At 42.8% G+C, this 26,928-nt stretch overlaps 1 protein-coding gene and 1 pseudogene across 4 annotated transcripts in view; one reads left to right on the forward strand and one right to left on the reverse strand.

The window, feature by feature from the left end:
- Positions 1-26,928, reverse strand: part of Pld5 (phospholipase D family, member 5) — a 338,384-nt gene that overhangs the window by 77,281 nt on the left and 234,175 nt on the right. The gene's annotated exons all lie outside the window — the stretch shown is intronic.
- Positions 22,624-22,742, forward strand: LOC120096415 (small nucleolar RNA SNORA17; annotated as a pseudogene).

Consider the following 26,928-nt stretch of genomic DNA (forward strand, 5'->3'; position numbering starts at 1 on the left):
TATAAGGCCTCTGGGCTCCCGTGGGGGAGGGCCCAGGAGCGGCAGGACCCCTGCCTGAGACACCACCGGAACCTGAAAGAAACAGACCGGATAAACAGTTCTCTGCACCCAAATCCCGTGGGAGGGAGAGCTAAACCTTCAGAGAGGCAGACAAGCCTGGGAAACCAGAAGAGACTGCTCCCTGCACACACATCTCGGACGCCAGAGGAAAAAGCCAAAGACCATCTGGAACCCTGGTGCACTGAAGCTCCCGGAAGGGGCAGCACAGGTCTTCCTGGTTGCTGCCGCTGCAGAGAGCCCGTGGGCAGCACCCCACGAGCGAACTTGAGCCTCAGGACCACAGGTAAGACCAAATTTTCTGCTGCAAGAAAGCTGCCTGGAGAACTCAAGACACAGGCCCACAGGAACAGCTGAAGACCTGTAGAGAGGAAAAACTACACGCCCGAAAGCAGAACACTCTGTCCCCATAACTGACTGAAAGAGAGGAAAACAGGTCTACAGCACTCCTGACACACAGTCTATAGGACAGTCTAGCCACTGTCAGAAATAGCAGAACAAAGTAACACTAGAGATAATCTGATGGCGAGAGGCAAGCACAGGAACCCAAGCAACAGAAACCAAGACTACATGGCACCATCGGAGCCCAATTCTCCCATCAAAACAAACATGGAATATCCAAACACACCAGAAAAGCAAGATCTATTTTCAAAATCATATTTGATCATGATGCTGGAGGACTTCAAGAAAGACATGAAGAACTCCCTTAGAGAACAAGTAGAAGCCTACAGAGAGGAATCGCAAAAATGCCTGAAAGAATCGCAAAAATCCCTGAAAGAATTCCAGGAAAACATAAATAAACAAGTAGAAGCCCATAGAGAGGAGACACAAAAATCCCTGAAAGAATTCCAGGAAAACACAATCAAACAGTTGAAGGAATTAAAAATGGAAATAGAAGCAATCAAGAAAGAACACATGGAAACAACCCTGGATATAGAAAACCAAAAGAAGAGACAAGGAGCTGTAGATACAAGCTTCACCAACAGAATACAAGAGATGAAAGAGAGAATCTCAGGAGCAGAAGATTCCATAGAAATCATTGACTCAACTGTCAAAGATAATGTAAAGCGGAAAAAGCTACTGGTCCAAAACATACAGGAAATCCAGGACTCAATGAGAAGATCAAACCTAAGGATAATAGGTATAGAAGAGAGTGAAGACTCCCAGCTCAAAGGACCAGTAAATATCTTCAACAAAATCATAGAAGAAAACTTCCCTAACCTAAAAAAAGAGATACCCATAGACATACAAGAATCCTACAGAACTCCAAATAGATTGGACCAGAAAAGAAACACCTCCCGTCACATAATTGTCAAAACACCAAACGCAGAAAATAAAGAAAGAATATTAAAAGCAGTAAGGGAAAAAGGTCAAGTAACATATAAAGGCAGACCTATCAGAATCACACCAGACTTCTCGCCAGAAACTATGAAGGCCAGAAGATCCTGGACTGATGTCATACAGACCCTAAGAGAACACAAATGCCAGCCCAGGTTACTGTATCCAGCAAAACTCTCAATTAACATTGATGGAGAAACCAAGATATTCCATGACAAAACCAAATTTACACAATATCTTTCTACAAATCCAGCACTACAAAGGATAATAAATGGTAAAGCCCAACATAAGGAGGCAAGCTATACCCTAGAAGAAGCAAGAAACTAATCGTCTTGGCAACAAAACAAAGAGAATGAAAGCACACAAACATAACCTCACATCCAAATATGAATATAAAGGGAAGCAATAATCACTATTCCTTAATATCTCTGAATATCAATGGCCTCAACTCCCCAATAAAAAGACATAGATTAACAAACTGGATACGCAACGAGGACCCTGCATTCTGCTGCCTACAGGAAACACACCTCAGAGACAAAGACAGACACTACCTCAGAGTGAAAGGCTGGAAAACAACTTTCCAAGCAAATGGTCAGAAGAAGCAAGCTGGAGTAGCCATTCTAATATCAAATAAAATCAATTTCCAACTAAAAGTCATCAAAAAAGATAAGGAAGGACACTTCATATTCATCAAAGGAAAAATCCACCAAGATGAACTCTCAATCTAAATATCTATGCCCCAAATACAAGGGCACCTACATACGTAAAAGAAACCTTACTAAAGCTCAAAGCACACATTGCACCTCACACAATAATAGTGGGAGATTTCAACACACCACTCTCATCAATGGACAGATCATGGAAACAGAAATTAAACAGTGATGTCGACAGACTAAGAGAAGTCATGAGCCAAATGGACTTAACGGATATTTATAGAACATTCTATCCTAAAGCAAAAGGATATACCTTCTTCTCAGCTCCTCATGGTACTTTCTCCAAAATTGACCATATAATTGGTCAAAAAACGGGCCTCAACAGGTACAGAAAGATAGAAATAATCCCATGCGTGCTATCGGACCACCACGGCCTAAAACTGGTCTTCAATAACAATAAGGGAAGAATGCCCACATATACGTGGAAATTGAACAATGCTCTACTCAATGATAACCTGGTCAAGGAAGAAATAAAGAAAGAAATTAAAAACTTTTTAGAATTTAATGAAAATGAAGATACAACATACCCAAACTTATGGGACACAATGAAAGCTGTGCTAAGAGGAAAACTCATAGCGCTGAGTGCCTGCAGAAAGAAACAGGAAAGAGCATATGTCAGCAGCTTGACAGCACACCTAAAAGCTCTAGAACAAAAAGAAGCAAATACACTCAGGAGGAGTAGAAGGCAGGAAATAATCAAACTCAGAGCTGAAATCAACCAAGTAGAAACAAAAAGGACCATAGAAAGAATCAACAGAACCAAAAGTTGGTTCTTTGAGAAAATCAACAAGATAGATAAACCCTTAGCCAGACTAACGAGAGGACACAGAGAGTGCGTCCAAATTAACAAAATCAGAAATGAAAAGGGAGACATAACTACAGATTCAGAGGAAATTCAAAAAATCATCAGATCTTACTATAAAAACCTATATTCAACAAAATTTGAAAATCTTCAGGAAATGGACAATTTCCTAGACAGATACCAGGTATCGAAGTCAAATCAGGAACAGATAAACCAGTTAAACAACCCCATAACTCCTAAGGAAATAGAAGCAGTCATTAAAGGTCTCCCAACCAAAAAGAGCCCAGGTCCAGACGGGTTTAGTGCAGAATTCTATCAAACCTTCATAGAAGACCTCATACCAACATTATCCAAACTATTCCACAAAATTGAAACAGATGGAGCACTACCGAATTCCTTCTACGAAGCCACAATTACTCTTATACCTAAACCACACAAAGACACAACAAAGAAAGAGAACTTCAGACCAATTTCCCTTATGAATATCGACGCAAAAATACTCAATAAAATTCTGGCAAACCGAATTCAAGAGTACATCAAAACAATCATTCACCATGATCAAGTAGGCTTCATCCCAGGCATGCAGGGATGGTTTAATATACGGAAAACCATCAACGTGATCCATTATATAAACAAACTGAAAGAACAAAACCACATGATCATTTCATTAGATGCTGAGAAAGCATTTGACAAAATTCAACACCCCTTCATGATAAAAGTCCTGGAAAGAATAGGAATTCAAGGCCCATACCTAAACATAGTAAAAGCCATATACAGCAAACCAGTTGCTAACATTAAACTAAATGGAGAGAAACTTGAAGCAATCCCACTAAAATCAGGGACTAGACAAGGCTGCCCACTCTCTCCCTACTTATTCAATATAGTTCTTGAAGTTCTAGCCAGAGCAATCAGACAACAAAAGGAGATCAAGGGGATACAGATCGCAAAAGAAGAGGTCAAAATATCACTATTTGCAGATGACATGATAGTATATTTAAGTGATCCCAAAAGTTCCACCAGAGAACTACTAAAGCTGATAAACAACTTCAGCAAAGTGGCTGGGTATAAAATTAACTCAAATAAATCAGTTGCCTTCCTCTATACAAAAGAGAAACAAGCCGAGAAAGAAATTAGGGAAACGACACCCTTCATAATAGACCCAAATAATATAAAGTACCTCGGTGTGACTTTAACCAAGCAAGTAAAAGATCTGTACAATAAGAACTTCAAGACACTGAGGAAAGAAATTGAAGAAGACCTCAGAAAATGGAAAGATCTCCCATGCTCATGGATTGGCAGGATTAATATAGTAAAAATGGCCATTTTACCAAAAGCAATCTACAGATTCAATGCAATCCCCATCAAAATACCAATCCAATTCTTCAAAGAGTTAGACAGAACAATTTGCAAATTCATCTGGAATAACAAAAAACCCAGGATAGCTAAAGCTATCCTCAACAATAAAAGGACTTCAGGGGGAATCACTATCCCTGAACTCAAGCAGTATTACAGAGCAATAGTGATAAAAACTGCATGGTATTGGTACAGAGACAGACAGATAGACCAATGGAATAGAATTGAAGACCCAGAAATGAACCCACACACCTATGGTCACTTGATTTTTGACAAAGGAGCCAAAACCATCCAATGGAAAAAAGATAGCATTTTCAGCAAATGGTGCTGGTTCAACTGGAGGGCAACATGTAGAAGAATGCAGATCGATCCATGCTTATCACCCTGTACAAAGCTTAAGTCCAAGTGGATCAAGGACCTCCACATCAAACCAGACACACTCAAACTAATAGAAGAAAAACTAGGGAAGCATCTGGAACACATGGGCACTGGAAAAAATTTCCTGAACAAAACACCAATGGCTTATGCTCTAAGATCAAGAATCGACAAATGGGATCTCATAAAACTGCAAAGCTTCTGTAAGGCAAAGGACACTGTGGTTAGGACAAAACGGCAACCAACAGATTGGGAAAAGATCTTTACCAATCCTACAACAGATAGAGGCCTTATATCCAAAATATACAAAGAACTCAAGAAGTTAGACCGCAGGGAAACAAATAACCCTATTAAAAAATGGGGTTCAGAGCTAAACAAAGAATTCACAGCTGAGGAATGCCGAATGGCTGAGAAACACCTAAAGAAATGTTCAACATCTTTAGTCATAAGGGAAATGCAAATCAAAACAACCCTGACATTTCACCTCACACCAGTGAGAATGGCTAAGATCAAAAACTCAGGTGACAGCAGATGCTGGCGAGGATGTGGAGAAAGAGGAACACTCCTCCATTGTTGGTGGGATTGCAGACTGGTACAACCATTCTGGAAATCAGTCTGGAGGTTCCTCAGAAAATTGGACATTGAACTGCCTGAGGATCCAGCTATACCTCTCTTGGGCATATACCCAAAAGATGCCTCAACTTATAAAAGAGACACGTGCTCCACTATGTTCATCGCAGCCTTATTTATAATAGCCAGAAGCTGGAAAGAACCCAGATGCCCTTCAACAGAGGAATGGATACAGAAAATGTGGTACATCTACACAATGGAATATTACTCAGCTATCAAAAACAACGAGTTTATGAAATTCGTAGGCAAATGTTTGGAACTGGAAAATATCATCCTGAGTGAGCTAACCCAATCACAGAAAGACATACATGGTATGCACTCATTGATAAGTGGCTATTAGCCCAAATGCTTGAATTACCCTAGATCCCTAGAACAAACGAAACTCAAGACGGATGATCAAAATGTGAATGCTTCACTCCTTCTTTAAATGAGGAAAAAGAATACCCTTGGCAGGGAAGGGAGAGGCAAAGATTAAAACAGAGACTGAAGGAACACCCATTCAGAGCCTGCCCCACATGTGGCCCATACATATACAGCCACCCAATTAGACAAGATGGATGAAGCAAAGAAGTGCAGACCGACAGGAGCCGGATGTAGATCACTCCTGAGAGACACAGCCAGAATACAGCAAATACAGAGGCGAATGCCAGCAGCAAACCACTGAACTGAGAATAGGTCCCCTGTTGAAGGAATCAGAGAAAGAACTGGAAGAGCTTGAAGGTGCTCGAGACCCCAAAAGTACAACAATGCCAAGCAACCAGAGCTTCCAGGGACTAAGCCACTACCTAAAGACTATACATGGACTGACCCTGGACTCTGACCCCATAGGTAGCAATGAATATCCTAGTAAGAGCACCAGTGGAAGGGGAAGCCCTGGGTCCTGCTAAGACTGAACCCCCAGTGAACTAGTCTATGGGGGGAGGGCGGCAATGGGGGGAGGGTTGGGAGGGGAACACCCATAAGGAAGGGGAGGGGGGAGGGGGATGTTTGCCCGGAAACCGGGAAAGGGAATAACACTCGAAATGTATATAAGAAATACTCAAGTTAATAAAAAATTAAAAAAAAAAAAAAAAAGAATGTGGTACAACCCGCTGTCATGTCTTGAAGTGTTGCCATCCCAAACTCATTTACAGCGTTAGTTTATTCTGACGCAAGGCTGCTGTAAGTGTATTAAAGTCAGTTCTCTCAAAAGAGCAGGCATTTGTGTATGTAGCTAATGAACTAAGCTAGTCTGTCTTTAGGTACTCAGAAGTAATGAAGAGACCACATCCTTGTAAGGATTGTGATTACCAAGGATGTATAACACTGCACGCATTAGGATACTGCTGGGAGTTTTGAAAGGAGAGAAGATTGGAGAACGTACGTAGGTAGAAAGCATGCTAAATCCAGTCTTTGGCATCCCAAATTAAAAAAAAAATGCTGTGTCTGAGTGCTGTCTGGGAGCAGACATTTTGATGGCCACAGATGCTGATTGACACATGAACCTGGCTTTACACAGGGAAAAACACAAACTATGCCTCTTGTCTCCGTGAGGCAAGGTTGAAAAGAGAAGCTGCAGAGAAGGATCTGTGGGCATAGGGACGGATACCCAAGCAGGATTTCTCTGAGAGCGGACAAGCTTTGTTCTTTCCTTTTTCATTCTGGAAGCAATGCCCGTGTGGTCCTTAGCGTTTAGCCATCCCGGCAGCATAAGAACAGCTGGGGAAGACTGGTAATTCCCAGGGGAGGGGCCACCAGGTAGAGCAGAATTTGAATATCAGAACAGGAGGTCATCATCCATGACAACTGTGAAGGGACCTGCGTCTACCTGAAGGGGACACAGAGAGCAATGGTGTTTGTCCTTAGAGATGGCATAGGGCTTCTATGCCAGAGTGTCACAGGGGCTTAAAACAACTGAATGTCTCACATCGGGGAGTTGGTAGTCCAAACTAGGGCTGGGCATGAGTGTAGTGGTAGAATACTTGCCTGGCATACAAGAGGCCCTGGGCTGTTTGTTTCTCAGCATTGTCAAACCAGACCAGACCAGACCAGAGTAGATCAGACTAGATCAGAACAGACTAAACCAAACCAACTCAAGCTACCTGAGAGAAGTTCAAACTCAAGGCTTTGAGGAGAGCCAAGCTTCCTCTGACCCCTGTAAGAATCTTACCTCAGCCTGGCTTCTGGGCACTCCTGGTTTTTGGCTGCAGCACCTCAGTCTGTCTTTCTTTTCCTGTGTTTTCTTCTTCCTGGCCTTGTTTTCTTTCTTTCTTTTTTTTTTTTTTTTGGTTCTTTTTTTTGGAGCTGGGGACCGAACCCAGGGCCTTGCGCTTTCTAGGCAAGCGCTCTACCACTGAGCTAAATCCCCAGCCCCCTGGCCTTGTTTTCTTATTAGGACACCAGTCACGATTGATGAAGGACCAGCCCTTCCATAGGCGCCTCGTTTAAACTACTTATATCTGCAACAGCACTATTCTCACCTAAGGTGACATTCTGTGGCAGAGAGGGCAAAGACTTCAGTGGGCCTTTTAGGGGATGTAATTAACTGGCCGGAATTTTTCAACAGCAATAAAATGGCGGGCACTGAAGAAAGGACATTCCTTTCCTCTGCAAGAGAACAAAGGCACCTTTGGGGCCTGGCCCAGATTCTACCTAGCTCTAGCCAAATCCTTCTTCTCCTGTCTAGGAACAATTTGAACTCTGAGGTATCGTCTGCCCCTCACACAGCGTTTAAATCTTGGCTGTTAAATCTGTGTTCTCTTTATTAGGTTCTAATTTTGCTTAGGTTTGCTGAAGCCCCAGCTCACTAAACCTCTAGAAACAAAATGTCTAATCTGCAAGATTCATGGAAACTCTGCTCTTTGATTCACCCCAGGCCCCTTACATGTTGCTACATATGGCTACTTGCAACAACTTCCTTTGCAATTTAGCCTAAGTAGTTTGCATTTGGAGCCCACCGGGTCTGTAGATACAGACATTGTAAAATTATTATGTTACAAAGAAAGTGACTTTTCTTTGGCAAATGTTTACTAAACAGTCTATATCAGACTTCTGTTTTGGATAAAAGTCAAGACAAAAGGTATAACCTGACTGATTGCAAGTCAGTCTTGCTAAAGTGCTCTCAGATCACCCAGGCTGCCTCAAGAAAGCACTCTAAACTGGACAGTTATAAACACCAAGTTTTCTTTTTTATAGTGCCAGAGGCTGAGGGGCTCAAGATCCAGCCATCGATTGATTCATGATGGGCCAAGGGTCTGCCTTTACTTTCACAGATGTCCTTACTTTGTCTTCTCAGAGTGGAAGATGCGGAGAGCTGCTCCTAGGTCTGTCTCTCTGTATCTGTCTCTGTCTGACAAGGCCTCACTGTGTAACCAATGCTGGCTTCAAATTCACAATCCTCTTGCCTTAGCTTTCTGAGTGCAGAGACTAGAGTAATGTATAACTTTATCTAGGGTCACTAATCTTATTTTAAACAGCTTCATGTGCACGATCCAATAACTTCCTAAAAATGCTGTCTTCTAAAACCATTACCTGAAGTGTCAGAATTTCAGCATAGAGAACAGACCAGAGCAGCACACTCTTTACAATAACCAGGACATGGTTCATTCTGAGAGAGATAAGAAAGGAGGAGTCCTCATCACTGTACTAAGAAAACCATGAGAAGGCTGAGACCAAAAAAGACATGACTGATTCATACTTCTGTCCTGGACTAGAGGCACTCATAAGAAAGTGGGGATCAAGCAATATGTAATATTATTTCTCGTTTGTTAAACATCTGTGGTGGACATGTTGCAATGTCTGAGGATACTTCCTGGATTGCAAACCTCAAAGAAGTATTATTAACATTCAATAAATAGATTGCTAAATATTCCACAAAGTGTAGTCTAAGCCTCAGAACAAAGTCACCCAGTGTCAATCAATCCCAACCAAGGATGAGAAAGTGTGTGTGTGTGTGTGTGTGTGTGTGTGTGTGTGTGTGTGAGAGAGAGAGAGAGAGAGAGAGAGAGAGACCTCATATCTCTGATGTTTCTATAATCATAGTCAAAATTCTCTGTCCACCATTCTCTTGTTCCTAAATATGTATTTTCTCATATATGAAGTGAAGACTTACAGGTTCTTTGGAAAGTCAGTTGTGTTGGATGGGGCAAACACGTGAAGTAACATTTCATTGAAGCAGACACAGGTGAAAGACTAAGGCAGACTCTGGAAGAAATGTTTCACTGAAGCAGATACAGGAGAAATGATGTTCTGCTAAAGCAAGCTCATGATAGGACATGTGATGAGGATTCTTTGCTTAGGACACACATGTATTGGTCTGCCTTACATTGCATAGCTGGTCTGCATGTGTTGGGACTCCATATAGAGAAAGGCACCAAAGAACTTGGTGGTCTGCTGCAGCTTCTTGCCACCTCCACGAACTTGGGCTGATTGGGAGAGTGATGTCAGCTGAGACAGACACACGTGCTGAAGCGAGACCCGTGGAGGACATGTGATGTTTAGAGAGAATATTGAAAGGGCTCAGTGGACAGTGGTGGAGAGGGAGCGAGGCTTGCTTACAGAGCTAGGCTTGCAATGCTTGTTGGTCTTTGATCTTCACTGATCTTTGCTTCGCTGAGAGAGGCACGACCGAGAACTTTTCCTGGTGTTCCTCCTTGGTCCCTCTTGATGACTTGTGTCGTGGCGGAGGCCTGGCTGTCTGTGCTAGGTCATGCCACCACTACTGAGTCATGCTTGCAATCCCTATTCTACCCAACTGGACTGCTGGTATGTTTCCAAGTGGATGGAGCTGCCTTTCTCTGCTAACCTGTGAACTGAACTGCCGATTTCCAGACAACATAGATGGGAGCTGCTCCAAAGACCCTTTTTTAAAAGGTTCACTTCCCCCGTATCCTTTCTTTCCCACTTAACAGTGTTTAAGAACCAGTTAACATGTTTAAGAACCATCATTAAAAGTAGGCTTTGAAAAAATTGGTTATACATATAGAGGGGTCCCAAACAGCAATACAAAAACATGTCTGCCGCTAGCTTTTGAACCAGTTACTAATGAGCCTCAAACATGTATCAACGGGAGTGACATCAGTCATTATGGATTTGTGGAAAGGCTTTCAGAGTTTCCTGAGAGTATGTGGCAGAATCTATCTTATCTAATCCATCTTCTCCTCAGAAAAGGATCACAGTCAGCCTGTTCTTATAAGCTTCATTGGTATTACCTAGTTCAATATCTCACAGCGTTTAGAAGTCATTGGCTTGAAGGCTAAAGGGGAGCATTGAAAAGTATAATGAAACATCTTCACTCTCAAACAATTCAGTAAGGGAGAGGAGACTTTAAAAGTATCAGTCAAAACTCCAGCTGGGGAAAGGGAGAATCCTGGGCTGGGGAGGTGACTCAGTGGTTGAAGCATCTGCCCCACAACCCTGACACTGTCTCTCACCTGCAATGTCAGTGCTCCCGTGGTAAGATGGGAAACAGACAGGAGACTCCCTGGAAGCTGTGGGTAAACCTAACTGACATATGCAGCGGCTAACAGGACATTGTGCTTCAAACAAGGTGAAGCATGAGCCCCAATATCCAACGTTTATCTCTGACCTCCACACTCATACCATGGTACATATATCATACACACATATGTACACAAACACACACATATATGTACATGCATATGTGTACTATGTGTATGTATACATGTATGTATATACAATCTTACACATGAATGTGCACATACTCACACATGTATTACATACCTACATGTACATACATACACATGCACACATAGCGAAACTGAAGAGCTCACCGCAGTTCCAACATCTATTCAAATATTCTGAAACTATGATGAGGAATTTTTTTTTATTAACTTGAGTATTTCTTATTTACATTTCGAGTGTTATTCCCTTTCCTGGTTTACGGGCCAACATCCCCCTAACCCCTCCCCCTCCCCTCCTTTATGGGTGTTCCCCTCCCCATCCTCCCCCCATTACCGCCCTCCTCCCAACAATCACGTTCACTGGGGGTTCAGTCTTAGCAGGACCCAGGGCTTCCCCTTCCACTGGTGATCTTACTAGGATATTCATTGCTACCTATGAGGTCAGAGTCCAGGGTCAGTCCATGTATAGTCTTTAGGTAGTGGCTTAGTCCCTGGAAGCTCTGGTTGCTTGGCATTGTTGTTCATATGGGGTCTCGAGCCCCTTCAAGCTTTCCAGTTCTTTCTCTGATTCCTTCAACGGGGGTCCTGTTCTCAGTTCAGTGGTTTGCTGCTGGCATTCGCCTATGATGAGGAATTTTTAAAGTGACTCATAAAAGTTTGTCTTCTAGTTTGGACTCACAAGGGCAATTTTTAGGCACTGTCTCCTCCACCTGACATGTTTTTCTGACCACTGGGATATTCTAGCTCCTGCAGAAAATCATGCTTTGATTATTATTTCATAATCTGTCAATTAGGTCACCCATAGGAGTGGTGATTTTTAGAAGCTACTGGCTTAAAAGTAAAAATTCTGAGTAAAAAGAACAATTCACTCTGATCAGAAAATAAAATTTTCTTAATAACATCCCCTAATTATCCTTGAGCATACAACAATCCTAAACTCAAAACTGGTGAGCTGAAATATTTACTGTAGTGGCTCACCATTGGGTAAGATGATGATAAGGTCCAGAAGCAAGAACCCATGCTTGGGATGTGGCTTCCCTTCCACGAATCCGTGTAGCTACCGTCTCAGCCACCAAGCTAGGGAGAGGAGACCAAGAAACACTTCTGACCTGTACTTTGCCATTTATTATCCAGTAGGGCCACCTCTAGAGGCTCCATCCCAAGAGTCTGAGAGTGATTCCTGTGCTTATATTACACATGACACTTAACAGTTTATAGGCTCACACCAGGGAGAAGAGTCACATGGCTACCATTGGTCAGATTGAATGGAAAATACAAGTATTCATTGGAGCGTTAAAAAGGGCGTTTTTAAAATAATAAAGAATAATCTAAGAATAAGGCATTTTGAATATGATCTGAGACTCCCACGTTAAAGGTTAGCTACTACTCTGTGTTGCTACTAGGAGTGGATGCAACCTCCAAGAAGTGAGGCTTAGTAGGACATTAGGACACTGTGATGTGCACTCAAAAGGAATTGTAGGGGTCTGGCCTCTTTTCACCTCCTGGGACACCATGAGATGAGAAGCCACAGGCTTGAGGACAAAAGACCAAGACTCTGGATTTTAAATCTATGTAACTGAAAGCAAAATAAATCTTTCTTTCATCTTGGTTAGGAATCACAAATGTTCTTTTGCAGCAACAAACACAGTGAAACGATTAAACATTTTTTTTATCTTGTTTTTGTTTTTGAGATAGGGTCTCTCTATGCAGCTCTTGACCGGCCTGGGATTCACAGAGATCCACTTGCCTTTGCCTCCTGACTATTGGGAATTAAAAGTGTGCTCATGATTAAGTTTTAGGAATTCAACTGAAGCAATAAGTTATTTGATTGGCAGCACTGGAAACAATTGAGGATCTGAAAGTTCTAATAGCATAATAATTAACAACACAGGACATGGAGAGATTAAGATTTATTGGAAAGTTCATGCATAACAGAGTTACCTGGGTCAGTTAATACCTCAAGGGAAGTCTCAAGGGAAGGAAAATAAACGTCCTCCAAAGCAGGGAATTTATAAACATGGTGACTGAAGCACAAAGTATAAAATGGCAGAGTTTGACATAGATGGTTAATGTGATTAAAATGTCTCCCAGAGGATCATGTGTGTGAACACTTGGCCCTCAGCTGGTGGCCTTGGGTTGGAAGTTGGTAGAACCTTTAAGAGTCGGAGTCTTGCTGGAGGAAGTGGATCACTAGAGACTGGCTTTGAACTTTTCTAACCTCTCCTACTTCCTGTTGACTTGCTGTTTCACTTCCTGTCTGATGAGGTAATGAGACAAGATGGCTACCTGTTCCCAAAGCTGTACTTCCCTGCTGTGGTAGAGTGTCTCCGGAACTATAATTTCAAAGACATTTCTACTTCTTTAAATTGTTTCTTAGCAGGGCTTTAGTTAAAGTAACCAGAAAAGCCACTATTGCTGTCTATAATCCAGTCCTGGTGTTCTAGAGAGAACCAAAGCTAGAATGGAAGAAACTATAAAATAAAGAAAAATCTCTAAAAATTGAATTAAAAAGTTTAAAAGCCCACTGAGAGCTGATAAGAAAATAGAATAGACCTCACACCTCATAAGCCACCAATGAAGATCCCAGAAGCTGTTGGAGTGAATTGAACAAGCCAAAATGATAACATGAGAATTATTTAACATGATTTTTAATGGTAAAAACAAAACCCTAAAAAGCTGGGAGCAAATAAATCTGTGTTTGTACCAAAGATTGATGGTAAAAGAAGACTATTTTGTTCTAACCAAAGGAAATTCTTCTAGGAACTGATAAAAAGTTTAAATATTATTTACAAATGGAAGGATTTTTATACCTATGTAATTCAGTAGGTGAATTTAATTTTGCCGAGGAGAATGATGGTCAGAAATGTAACACTGCAGATGCTGTCATATTTCCTAGAAGGGAAATTCACTAGATTTTAATATTTAAATGCATGTTCAATGTCAATGCCATTCAATCAAGCAAACTGTCATGAGTGTCTAAAGTCAATGTATTCACATGATGTTTGATAATAAAAAATGATACCAAAAATTACAGAGAACTTGCTCATTGTTATGTATAGCTGTACCACCCTGAGCATGACCAATCTGGTTTTAGAAATTGAACAAGGTTAGGTCTGGTTAGTATTTGGATGGAAAAAAATTAGCCCATTCTCCTCCAGTTTTATATCTAAGACAAGCACAAGGAAATGAGTCCCAGGGGAAGAATATGACTTGCCTGATGCCATAGAGATAAATTCTTCAATCCCCTACTTTTACTTTCTCTTTTACAGCACTCTGGGGATCTAATCCATAGCCTTGCATGAGGTAAGCAAGCATTGGGTACTGAGCTACATCCTCAGCCCTGGACTCAAGGTCTTGACTGCCAAGTCAGGACTCTGCTTGATTCAGGATCATAGTCACATGACCAACTTTTCTTATAACTATAGAGACTCTTACAAGTGAAGATGCTTGAAACAAATGAATCAAAAGATACTCAATATCCTTAACAAAAGGTCAAAAGAAAATAAGAAACAATAGGAGGGAGAGGAAGAACAGAGGGATGCAAGGAAAGAAAATGAGAAACACCAGGCTTCACTCATTAGGTTGAGAGGGTAGCAGGAAGATGGCCATGTTTTAGGGCAATAGACATGAAAAGACACCTCAGACAAATTGAATAAATGGATGTGAGCATCTCATGTCTGCCTAGGGCCTAGGAAATCACTTGTGACCTCCATTAAGAACAGAGTAGAACTAGTAAGCAGCAAAGGCCCGGGCACTGTAAAGAAAGTAAGATAGGAGAACAATCCTTTGCATGTGGGAAGTATGGCTCCATTCTAAGCCAAACTTCATAACAAAAGGAAACATCAGACGGTTAGACAGTACTTACTAACATGACTTAAATAAATGTTGACATTTTAATTGTTCCTTCCTCCGAGAACCAATAGTTTCAACAGTATTCTTCTGTCAGGAATGTTGTGCTCCACTGCAAAGGAAATAGGAATTCATTCCTTTAGCAACTTCTCACAGAACTCACAGAAAGAGAAGGAAGAAACGGCCTTAAGTTCTTGTTGACTTTTTTCCCAGTCTTCTTACCAACCCACCTGGTGGCCATTATTTCTGACATCCTATTAAATGTGTGCATGTGTGTGTGTGTGTGTGTACGTGTGCATGTGCCTGTGCACGAGTGTGTATATATGTATATGTGCATGACAGGGCAAAGACAGGGATATTGAAACACTCTGTGACGTTGTCATGGGTAAAAACTAAAATATGAGATGAGAACAATGTGCAGAGGCAGTCCCAGATGTCAGTGAGAACCAACTCACTGTGGGGACAGGGGAACTAAAGCTGCTCACTGGGGAGACAGTCGGCGGGGCAGAAAACAATGACTTAATATGGGTGTGCTGGCTGGTTTTTTGTGTGTCAACTTGACACAAGCTGGAGCTATCGCAGAGAAAGGAGACTCCCTTGAGGAAATGCCTCCATAAGATCCAGCTGTAAGGCATTTTCTCAATAAATGATCAATGGGGAGGGCCAAACCCATTGTGGGTGGTGCTATGCCTGGACTGCTAGTCCTGGGTTCTATAAGAAAGCAAACTGAGCAAGCCAGGGGAAGCAAGCCAGTAAGAAACATCCCTCCATGGCTTCTGCATCAACTCCTGCTACTTGTTTCCTGACCTGCTTGAGTTCCAGTCCTGACTTCCTTTGATGATGAGCAGCAATGTGGAAGTGTAAGCTGAATAAACCCTTTCCTCCCCAACGTGCTTCTTGGTCATGATGTTTGTGCAGGAATAGAAACCCTAAGACAATGGGGCAAGTGGACCATGCCACCAGACAGTTGAGTCCAAACCCCATAAATCTTAGAACAGAGAATGGTAGGAATGGGGCCACTCCCTACCTAACTCTGCCTGCTCTGGAACAGGTAACCATGACACTCCACTGAAAAGATCATGGCAATCAGTCAGGTAGCACAAAAACCTGGGGTTCTCCATGCTAATGAGGTATCAAGATAGACCCCGAGTGTTCAGCCAATGTGCTTCCCTTCCTGGCCATTCCTTCCTGCAAGGGTATTTAATCCTTGGTTCACCCAGAGTAAGGTGTATGCATTTACACCCACCAACAAATAAAGCACTTTGCACATGCAAGGACCATCTCTTCATGAAGGATCTCTGTGGGGAGGGGGACTTCCTGTAAAGAGCTGAGCCTACGTCTCCTGGAGAAGGCCCCTCTCCCAGCTCCTTTGTACTTTTGCACTCACCTGGAACCAAAGAGGGTTCCATCTCTGTTGGGGGCTCTGTCTTCCCCTTCCTACCTGGCATGTGAACAACTGGAGGGGAAGCCCATATTGGGGGACCCCCATTCTCAACTCCCAACGGTCTGCCAGCCAGCGGCACCTGGGTAGCCAGGAAACTGGGAATCACAGCAATCATTCAAGACTCCATTATTTCCCACCTGGGGAAACATGGACCGAGCACCCCCATTACAGACTGGGTTTTGCCTCCCCTGAGCATCCTGCGGTGGTGCCCCTGGCGCCCCAGCAGTGAGACAGGACACAGCCTATCAACTTAAGGAATGGGTTTCAGCACCTAATCTATCATCTCAGGATGTGCCTTCTGGGAATTTACTGGTCTACTGAGGTCTGCCTGAACCTTGATGGCATAGCCTGACCCATATATCTCCCTATATGTGCTAGCACTAGACATGCCTATTCTCACCCACTGTTCTATGTTTTTCTCAGTTCTACCAATAAACCTAATGAAAGGATTAGATGGGAAGGAAAGGGTGGTAGAGGGAGGTGAAACTGTAGGTCGGAAGAGAATCATAAATACGGAAGGCATCTCTAGCTAGTCCTAGACTTGAGAAAGCTTCCCCGTGTCAAACCTCCTCATTTGAGCCCCCACCACTTAGCAGCTGCAAGTCTCAGAGCAACACTTTTAGCTTCCTGTGCCTTAGTTTCCTCTGCAAAAATGGGGATTGGATGAGAAAAGTCTTCTTAGGGAGCTATCGTGAGACCTCTGTTATAAGAGACAGAGGCAGAGGCATGCAGGGAAGGCTGGGAAATGTGAATCCATGTGAAATAGTTTTCTGTAACCATCCTTAAAAGTCATTTTATTCCTGGCTGAACATTGGCTTCTTTATTAGGGTGTAAGTCTCATGAGGGAAGTGAGAGCTCTGCCTTATAACATCTGGAGACATTTAGTCAGTTTCTGTAGAAAAGCTACTGAGAGATCACAGCATACACTTTATAGTCTCATGGCAAAATAATCATATACCATCATGAGGAATACTCCAGTTCTAAAATTAAATTCTTCATTATTCATGCTGATTGACCAGACCCAGCAGAAAACTCAGTGCATAACCAGGGAGCCCCCAAATCTTCATTCAGCCTGGAAAACTCAAAAGTTTGAAGTACGGAATGTTCTGTTCTTAAGATGTGAAAGGAATTGAGAACCAAGGATGGGGGGGGGGGGATGGAGAGGAGGAGAGTACACGGAGGAGAATGAGAACCTGTGAGTTTGTGTTATGAAAGAAAATGGACACATATTAAATGTGCCAGGTCAGGCAATGATAAGAAAGTTGGGAATCTGTCCTGCTCCCTGCTCTTCCCACAGCTGCTGGTGTCCTGCTTCCTCTTACTGCTGTTCTGCCCTGAGCTCCCTGTCACACACCTCCCAGATACCTACACTATAAACTACAATCCTTTCGTCCCCTCCCTTTTGGCAGTCAATGCAAAGAATGGGAGGAATTCTTCAGGAATCAGCCACCAACAAGAGAGAACTTGAACCAGTTCCTAACACACTGTCATGGTGAGTGTTCTCAGGTATGTGCTCAGGGGACTGTGATGGGTGCATGCTCTGGTGTAGATGGAGGTCACATGTCACGTGTGAATAGGATTGTGTCCTCAAAAAGAAAATCCCTTCTAGTACCCTGTGTAGACACCCAGGCCTTCTATGAGGTGGGTCCCTGATAGATACCAAATCTACTGGTGCCTTGGTCTCTGACTTTTCTACATCCACCCCCCCCCCTTAGAAATGAATTCTTGTGGTACACAAGGCACACCATGTGTTAATGATGCCTACAAGATGCTTGATTAGGAAGACTTTGAATAAAAGCAGGTATAAATGATTTATCATTTTATATTATAGGAAATGATATAAATGAGGACATTGCAACCATCATATTTTAGAGGTTTTAGATTAAATATAACATCACCAAACTATAAAGGGAGCTTCATTACTTAAAACATGTGAGTTACAAGAAATGCTTCAGAGGGATCTGATATAAATCAATAGCTTACAGAAACTACAAAATGAGTAAATTCTGTATTTGTTTTCACAAGGTCCCCACTTGGTCTAAAGTGTTATAGAACTTTTATTTTTAAATAAAAATTTTTAGTCAAGATGTAAGAATCTATTCTCCAGTCTCCAGAAGGAATTGTTTTTGCTTTGGAGAAATATATTTTCCCCAAACTAACCTGTAAGTCGTATGCTTTCAAGTCAATAAAACTTAAATTTTGTTAAGTGATATAAAGGGAGAATTACAAAGTGAGAAATATTTTGCTCCTCAACAAAATACAATTTCTGAATAGAGTTTCCATAAACTCTTCTACAAGGTGGAGGAAGTGGGCATCGCTTGCTTCTAAAATATGGGCTCACTGTTGCTACAAGGGCAAATATCAGACTAAACTGTCCTTGTCATAGGTTCTGGTGACTACTTTTCCTAACTTTGAATTCTATTTCCAATTCTCCTGTTAGAAGACTGTGGCCCTGGTTAGACCCATCCTTTAGGTTGAAACCATCAAGAAAGGATTGGGCTACACTCAACTGAGCTTTCTAGTTGACAGCTCTGATATCCCAGCCAAAACTACGGAAGCGAGACCACTGCAAGGCTGTTATTAGCACTCCTTCACAGCTGGCGAGCAATGGCCCCTCCCACCACTAAAGTGAGGAGCAGAGCTTGTGTGGTGTGGTACGGAACAGCTCAGGAGAGTCCCCTAAGTTCACTTCTTACATTCTTTCTTTCCAAATGCTCGAAGAAAAAAAATACCGAGGGGATTGTGTAAAGAAATGAAGAGATTCCACGACCCTGCACACATACCCAAGATAAGTACGTCATTTTCTCCTGCAAAAAAAAAAATGCAGCATCACACCCGTGTTATTTCATGTCACAGGAGAGGGACTTCGTAGAAGAGGTGGATAAAACATATTTCCATGGGTGGTCAGGAGAGGAAAAGGCTTCATTTGGTGGTAAATAACTTATTATTTCTTGTTCCAATCTGCTGTTCAATGAGCACTCTGGAACGATGGAAGCAATTCTCCTAAGTGTTTGTCCAAACAGTGAGCACAGCTTCAGCTTTCTGAGTAGAGGTGCTGCAGGGACCACGCAGAAGTTCTCCTGCTATATCCAACGGGCTCATGGGTATGAGGATGAGCAGACACACACACACACACACACACACACACACACACACACACACATACACACACATACACACACACATACACACACATACACACACACATACACACACACATACACACACACACACACATACACACATACACACACATACACACACACATACACATACACACACATACACACACACACATACACATACACACACATACACACACATACACACATACACACACATACACACATACATACACACAGATACACACACACATACACACACATACACATACACACACACATACATACACACACATACATACACACACACATACATACACACACACATACATACACACACACACACACATACACACGCTTCCCAGAACCCCTTCTATGTTGATACCATGGGTTTGAAATCTCCTTCTATTACTAGCGCTCCCACTGTCTTGGTCTCTTTGCTTGCTGGACACCCATCCTGGCCTACCTGTGCTCTGCCTGTACCCCAGACCAAGATGTCAGATGGGGAAGAATCAAACAAATTCCCAGTTAAATAAGAATCTCAAACAAACAGTAATAACATTGATGTGGTATTTCATGTCTGTGCTGGCTATATAGCATTTGAGTCATACTAACATTGTGATACTGTCACATTTTCTTTTCTAATAACACTACTCTGAGGAAGGCTACACGCACACTTAGATTCCCACACACTAGTACATGCAACATAGCCTAAAAACCTGCCAGTAGCATTTTGGGGCATGTTAGTTTTGGTAGGACTTAGATGCTGTTTTACAGTTGCCTAGTCACTACAGACCAGGCAAACCAGGGACTTCTTTGAAACCCACTGGGTCACCTCTTCCAGCATAGCTGAACACTAGCCTCAGTTTCCCTTATCTCTAAGGTATTGTGCACAATTTCTATAGTATCCAGTCACTCTTGAATCATCAGAGGGAAGTAATTCTTCACATAAATTTCCCTTTACTCTAAGCTGTTTGTGGCCTCTACCTGCATTAGCACATAGACAAGTGCATGGCACTTGCAGGACAAAAGAGAAAATGGCATGTGTGGAAACTTTAGTTGGGTAATGGTACCTGTAGGTGGTGGTTTGAACAGGTTTGGCCATAGACCCATGTGTTTAGATGTTGGCCCATGGGGAATGGCACTATGAGGAGGTGTGGCCTTGTTGGAGGAAGTGTATCATTGTGTCATTGTGGGGAATGGGCTTTGAGATCTCCTATGCTTAAGCTACACATACTGTGGAATTCTAGTCTCCTTCTGGCTGCCTACAGAGGACAGTCTCTTTCTGGCTACCCTCAGATCAAGACGTAGAACTCTCAGGTCCTTCCCTAGCACCATGTCTACCTGCACACTGCCATGCTTCCCACCATGATGATAATGGACTGAGCCTCTCAAACTGGAAGCCAGCCAGCGCCGCCCCCCCCCCCCCATTTTTTTAAAGTAAGGGTTTCCTTGGTCATGGTGTCTCTGTAAGCCATAAAACCCTAACGAGGCCATGTATTAGTTACCTTTTTCTTTTTTTTCTTTTTTTATTTTTTTGAGGTTTATTTTTTTTTCATCCATTTTTTTTTATTAACTTGAGTATTTCTTATATACATTTCGAGTGTTATTCCCTTTCCCGGTTTCCGGGCAAACATCCCCCTCCCCCCTCCCCTTCCTTATGGGTGTTCCCCTCCCAACCCTCCCCCCATTGCCGCCCTCCCCCCATAGACTAGTTCACTGGGGGTTCAGTCTTAGCAGGACCCAGGGCTTCCCCTTCCACTGGTGATCTTACTAGGATATTCATTGCTACCTATGAGGTCAGAGTCCAGGGTCAGTCCATGTATAGTCTTTAGGTAGTGGCTTAGTCCCTGGAAGCTCTGGTTGCTTGGCATTGTTGTACTTTTGGGGTCTCGAGCCCCTTCAAGCTCTTCCAGTTCTTTCTCTGATTCCTTCAATGGGGGTCCTATTCTCAGTTCAGTGGTTTGCTGCTGGCATTCGCCTCTGTATTTGCTGTATTCTGGCTGTGTCTCTCAGGAGCGATCTACATCCGGCTCCTGTCGGTCTGCACTTCTTTGCTTCATCCATCTTGTCTAATTGGGTGGCTGTATATGTATGGGCCACATGTGGGGCAGGCTCTAAATGGGTGTTCCTTCAGACTCTGTTTTAATCTTTGCCTCTCCCTTCCCTGCCAAGGGTATTCTTTTTCCTCATTTAAAGAAGGAGTGAAGCATTCATTAGTTACCTTTTTCAATGTGGTAACCAGGTACCTGATCATATTAGGGAAAAAAAAAAAAAGAAAAAGACAAACAAACGTTACTTTAACAGTCCCCAGGAGTCATAAAGATCTCAGAAAGCCTCTAAATTTTCTTTCCACTCAAGAACCGAAAACTTAAACAGCACAAGCAGACATCTGAACACGACGTTCTTCTCTCACAGCACCTGTCATTTCCAAGTGACAGCCGAGCTTTGGCAAATTTCACTGGAGCGCATCTTCTAGGCGGCATCCTAGACCTGACAGTGTAGTTATCTCAGTGAGCTGCGTGACAGATAAGGTGAGCTGCTAGAATCGGCTGCTATGCCAGCTACGGTGATTCAGCTGCCTGGAAGCCATCACTGCAGGACAAACCAAAAAATCCAAGACATTTGACAGATCCAAGGGGCCACTGGCTGGACATGTGCTCAAGTTGACATGAGTAGAGGTTTCTCTAGCCTCCATGCCCACCAGTTCATTCAGTGTCATCCACACCCACCTCAAACCCTGCTGATTCTCTGTTATTTACTTCTGGGCTAGTTACAAGGGTCTTTAAAGAAATCGCTTTATATCAGTTTATTCATGTACTTATCACACATACATATTTACATATATACATGTATACACACATGCATGCGCACATATGTGCACACAAATTTATGTAGGAGGAAACAAAGCTCCAGAAATTAAATTATCCAAAATCAAGTACATTCAAATCAGACACACACACACACACACACACACACACACACACACATACACACACACACACACAATCTCATTGGCTTTTCTCTTCATTTTTATCTTAAAGTTTTTTTTATTGAAGTGACTTACTTTGTGTGTTTAAGATAGAATGCATGTGCACCGTGGCAAATGTGTGCAGGTCGCAGGACAGTTTTCAGGAGGAGTCAGTTCTTCCCTTCCAGTGTGTCGTGTGCCTCCCAAGAATCAAGTTCAGGTTATCAGCCTTGGAAGCAAGCACCATTACTTGCTGGGGCATCTCACCAGCCCATTTTAAAAAAAAAACCTTTTAAATTATAAGAGCCATTGATAACATTACTTCATTGATTTTTAAAAAGAATAGACCCTGCCCTAGAGGTGTTTTGGAGTTAGCTGCTGTGTCACATGTACAGCTGTAGGTGGCAGAGAGGAGGTAGGCTACGTGTATGCTCAGTGCTCTCACCTATGATTAGTGGTTTAACATTCCATGAGAAACAAAACAAGCCTAAAACCACCCTCTGTCTGGCTCCAGGGGGCCTGGACAGGGAGTAAGTCTGAGATAACCACCATTCCAGTGCCAGGCAGGCCCAGATGAGCTCCTAGGACTTGATGCAAGCCAGAGACCAGAAGAACCCCACCTTAGACTCAAGACAGATGGCTACTCAAGAGGGCCAGGGGAGGAGTAAGCCTGAGATGACCACTGGACCAGTGCTAGGCAGGCCCAGATGAGCTCCCAGGACAGGAAGCAAGCCAGAGATTATATGAACCCCACCTTGGATTTGAGACATGGCCATCGAGGAGGGAGCAAGCGTGAGGCAACTACCAGAGTGGTATCATGTGGCTTAGATAGGGAGCTAGCCTGAGATGGATACCCATCCATTGCCACACAGGGCTGCATGGGCAGACCATGTTTTGAGATGAACCCTGCTCACCACTAAGGGACCCTGGGCACCACTAAGAGGAGCAAATAAATGGTGGAGAAACAGAAGAGAAAGAGAAACAGAAAGATGTGTGCACAATCAAGAGAGGTAGAATTGGAGACTCAAGTTTAGTGAGGAACAGCTGATGTTACGTAGCCAGTGATGCCACCATGGTCAAGTCCCAGCCTGTGCTGCCACTGAGGGCCACATCCGAGTTGGTGGCCCTGCAGCCCTGAGCAGGGGTTTGTTACCACTGAAGACCAGATGGACTTCCCTGATCTGAACTGCCACCTGGGGACATGTTGATATCTGAGGACTGTGCAGAAGTGGCCCTACCCCTTATCCTGGCATCATGGAAGAGATGGCCCTAGAGACACAAGATCAGAAGAGCTGACCCTGCCCTTCACCAGCTGCGGTACCTGGGAGAACGGACCCTGCACCTTGCCTGTGCAGCACAGTAGAGCTGACCCTGGTGGTGGTACAGATGAGCTGGCCCCGAGGGTGTGAGCATTGGCCCTGCCACTCGTCTACCATGCAATGACATGGGCAAGGGACAGATGCCTCCCAATCCTTTGCCACCTACATCAGGCAGAAGAGCTACCCGCACTCCCAGGTCATCAGAGTGGGAGAGCAGGCCCTGTCCCTCACTACTGTAGCACTCGGGAGAGCAGGCCCTGCACCCCACCTAGATAGCACAGTAGAGCTGGTCCTGGATGTGGGATTTGTGGGTGAGATGGTCCTTAGAGTATGAGTATGGGAAGAGCTGGCCCTGCCTCTTGTCTGCTGTGCAGTGGCCCTGACAAGGGAGAGATCCCTTCCTCTCCCTTTTGCCCTCACCACCAGAGGCAGGTGAATGTTGGCCATCACAGGGTCCTGAGAGCAGGAGAACTGTCCCTGTCCCTTACTAGCTGTAAAGCTTTGGTCAGATAAAAGAGGATTGATGTCTAGAAGACACAAAGGACTCAAGAAACTAAACATCTAGAAAAGAATAACCAGTGCAAATGAACAGAGTTCTCAAAGGAAAAGAAGCAAATGTCCAATAAACACTATAAAATGGGCTCTACATTTTTAACCCAATAGGGAATGCAAATTCAAATTACTCTGAGATCTCATTTCTATCCCAGTCAGAAGAGCTATCATCAAGAAGACAAGTGACAAAGAATAGTAGCAAGAATGTGCAGAACAGTCCTAGTTCACTGTTGGAGGGAATGTCAACTGCTACAGTGTCAGGGTTTCTCAAAAAACCTAAAAAAAGAGAACTGCCGTATGACCCAGTTATACCACTACTGGGGATATACCCAGAGGACTCATACGACAGGAGGCTACCCACACTTCACAACAGTAAGGAAATGGAAGCATCCCAGATGTCAGTTAACTGGTGACTGGATCACAAGATGTGCTGGATATACACAGCAGAACACATCACGAAACAGAAGTGAAATTATGAAATTTGTTTGGAAAATCTGTGGAGCTGGAAAGTGTCATACCGAGTAAGGTTATATAGGTCCAGAAAGCAAAAGCAATATATTCTCTCTCACGGTTGAATGCTAACTTTAAGTGTTTAAAGGTGTGTGTTTAAGTTGGAGTGAGTGTTCATAGAGCCCAGGGAGCAAGGAAAGAACCATGAGAGGTTCGAGAGAGGGAGGTCTTAAGTGAGGAGATTGTAAATCACAAAGGGAAGTGAGGAGAATCCTAGGGCTGTGAAGGCTTAAAGCAGAATGGGGCGGGGTGGCAGGAAAGGTGGCAATGGGAAGACAAGTCAATCAAATATTTTAAAAATCTTGATTCTATTGTTGTCTATTTTACATTTTCTCTATTATTTCATATTCTGGTCCCATTTAAAAATTGTGGCTATTTATATTTCTTTAATGAAAAATAATTATAATTGTAAAGTATATTAGTGTAAAAGTTACTCGACTTTTATTCAGAATGCCATTGTTGTGCTGCTGGTAGAACTCCCTGGGCATTGCTCATGCCAGATAAGAGTTCCCCACTGATAGTCCTTCAGCCCCATTTCACAGATTTTAAACTCAAGAAAAGTTGCCTGTGAAACATCACAAAAATTAGTGAGGTCAAGCACAAAGAATGGTAGCTGTGTATCTATTACTTGATAAAAATATTATAGGGCAAAGTTGGCAAGTTTTCATGCTGGGCTTCTAACATGATGTTATGTAGCCTTCTTATACATTCATTCCAGCTGTTATCGGACAACTGGTGCTGTGGTGTCCAATGTATCTTCACGTTGGTGTGACATTCTCAAGGACAAGGAACATGGTGAATGTTTTGCCTGTGGTAAGCTGGTTCTTCCAGAGGTCTAGCCTGTGCCAGGAACTCTGTCTCATCCTTTGAATTTCACATGGCAATCACACCTGGGAACTTACAAAAAGACCCCAGTGGCTTTGATCATGTAGGATTGTCGTTTCCTTATGGCGCACCCTTGTCATTCTATTGGTGTGATAAACACCATGATCAAATCAGCTTAGTGAAGGAAAGGGTGATTTTGGGGTAGGGCGGCAGGAACATAGTTCATAGTTCATCATTAAGGGAAGACAGGATGGGAGCTCAAGGCAGGAACCTGGAGGCAGGGACCATGCTGCTGGTAGCTTTCTGTGTGAGCTGGCATGCTCATGCTCAAGTTCAGCTTCTTATTCCCAGACCATTTGCCCAGAGAATGTTACTGCCCATTGTGTGCTGACCACTTAAATCAATTATCAATCAAGGCCATCCCTCGTACACATGCCTACAGATAATTCCTCAGGGGACTCTTGCCTCTCAGATGACTCTAGGCTGGGACAAATTGACAGTTAATGCTGACTAGAACTTGGGGATTCCTGGAGCTACACTGCCTTCTCTATATTGATCCAGTGACATGAACAGCTACTTATCAGGAGCCAACAAAAGGCAAATCTCAAGCCTGGTGCTTTACACACAATATCCTCCAATTCTCAAAGCTATCCTGGAGACTACTCTATTTTCTATTATTTCCTGTGTCAGGTACTTAGTTTCCAAGGTATTTATCCATGTCACCTGCACTACTCTCTCACTAGCTAGAAGTATATCAAAATTCCTGATATTTCTGTGCCGTGTTCCTTTTTCCATTCCCAGCACCAACAAGGCTTTCCTTTCTATTTTGTCTGTATGATAATAATAATAATAATAATAATAATAATAATAATAATAATAATAATAATAATAATAGTACTAGCAGTCTACCACCCAGTGGGTTACAGAATTATTAACTACCTCAAAAATCAACTTTGCTTTCATTGAAGTTTTTCTGCGGTACATTTGTTTAATTTAAAAAAAATGTTCGCGTTTACTAATTTGTCTTCTCTGTTGCATTGTTGAAGTCAGGATTTTCTTGAGAGAGATGCATGAGTGCCATCTCTTCAGCTTTTCCTCTTTCAGATCACGGGGGTTTAAGGAGACACCATTGGCTGGGCTGGGGTGACACAGGGCTTTAATCCCAGCACTCTGGAGGCAGAAGCAGGCGGACCTCTGAGTCCAAGACCAGTCTGGTCTACAGAATGAGTTCCAGGACAGACAAAACTACACAGAGAAACCCCATCTTGAAAACCAAACCAAACCAAAAAAAAAAATCAGCCAAAGGCTCTAAACTCCAAGTTAGCTACTGCAAATTTTGATATATTGTGTTATGGAAAAGTTTTAAAAATTCTTTACTTCTATTGTGAGGTCTTGGTTAAACAGCTTTATATATATATATATATATATATACATATATATATATATA

This window comes from Rattus norvegicus, chromosome 13, assembly GCF_036323735.1.
Source record: "Rattus norvegicus strain BN/NHsdMcwi chromosome 13, GRCr8, whole genome shotgun sequence".
In the NCBI taxonomy this organism is placed as follows: domain Eukaryota; kingdom Metazoa; phylum Chordata; class Mammalia; order Rodentia; family Muridae; genus Rattus; species Rattus norvegicus.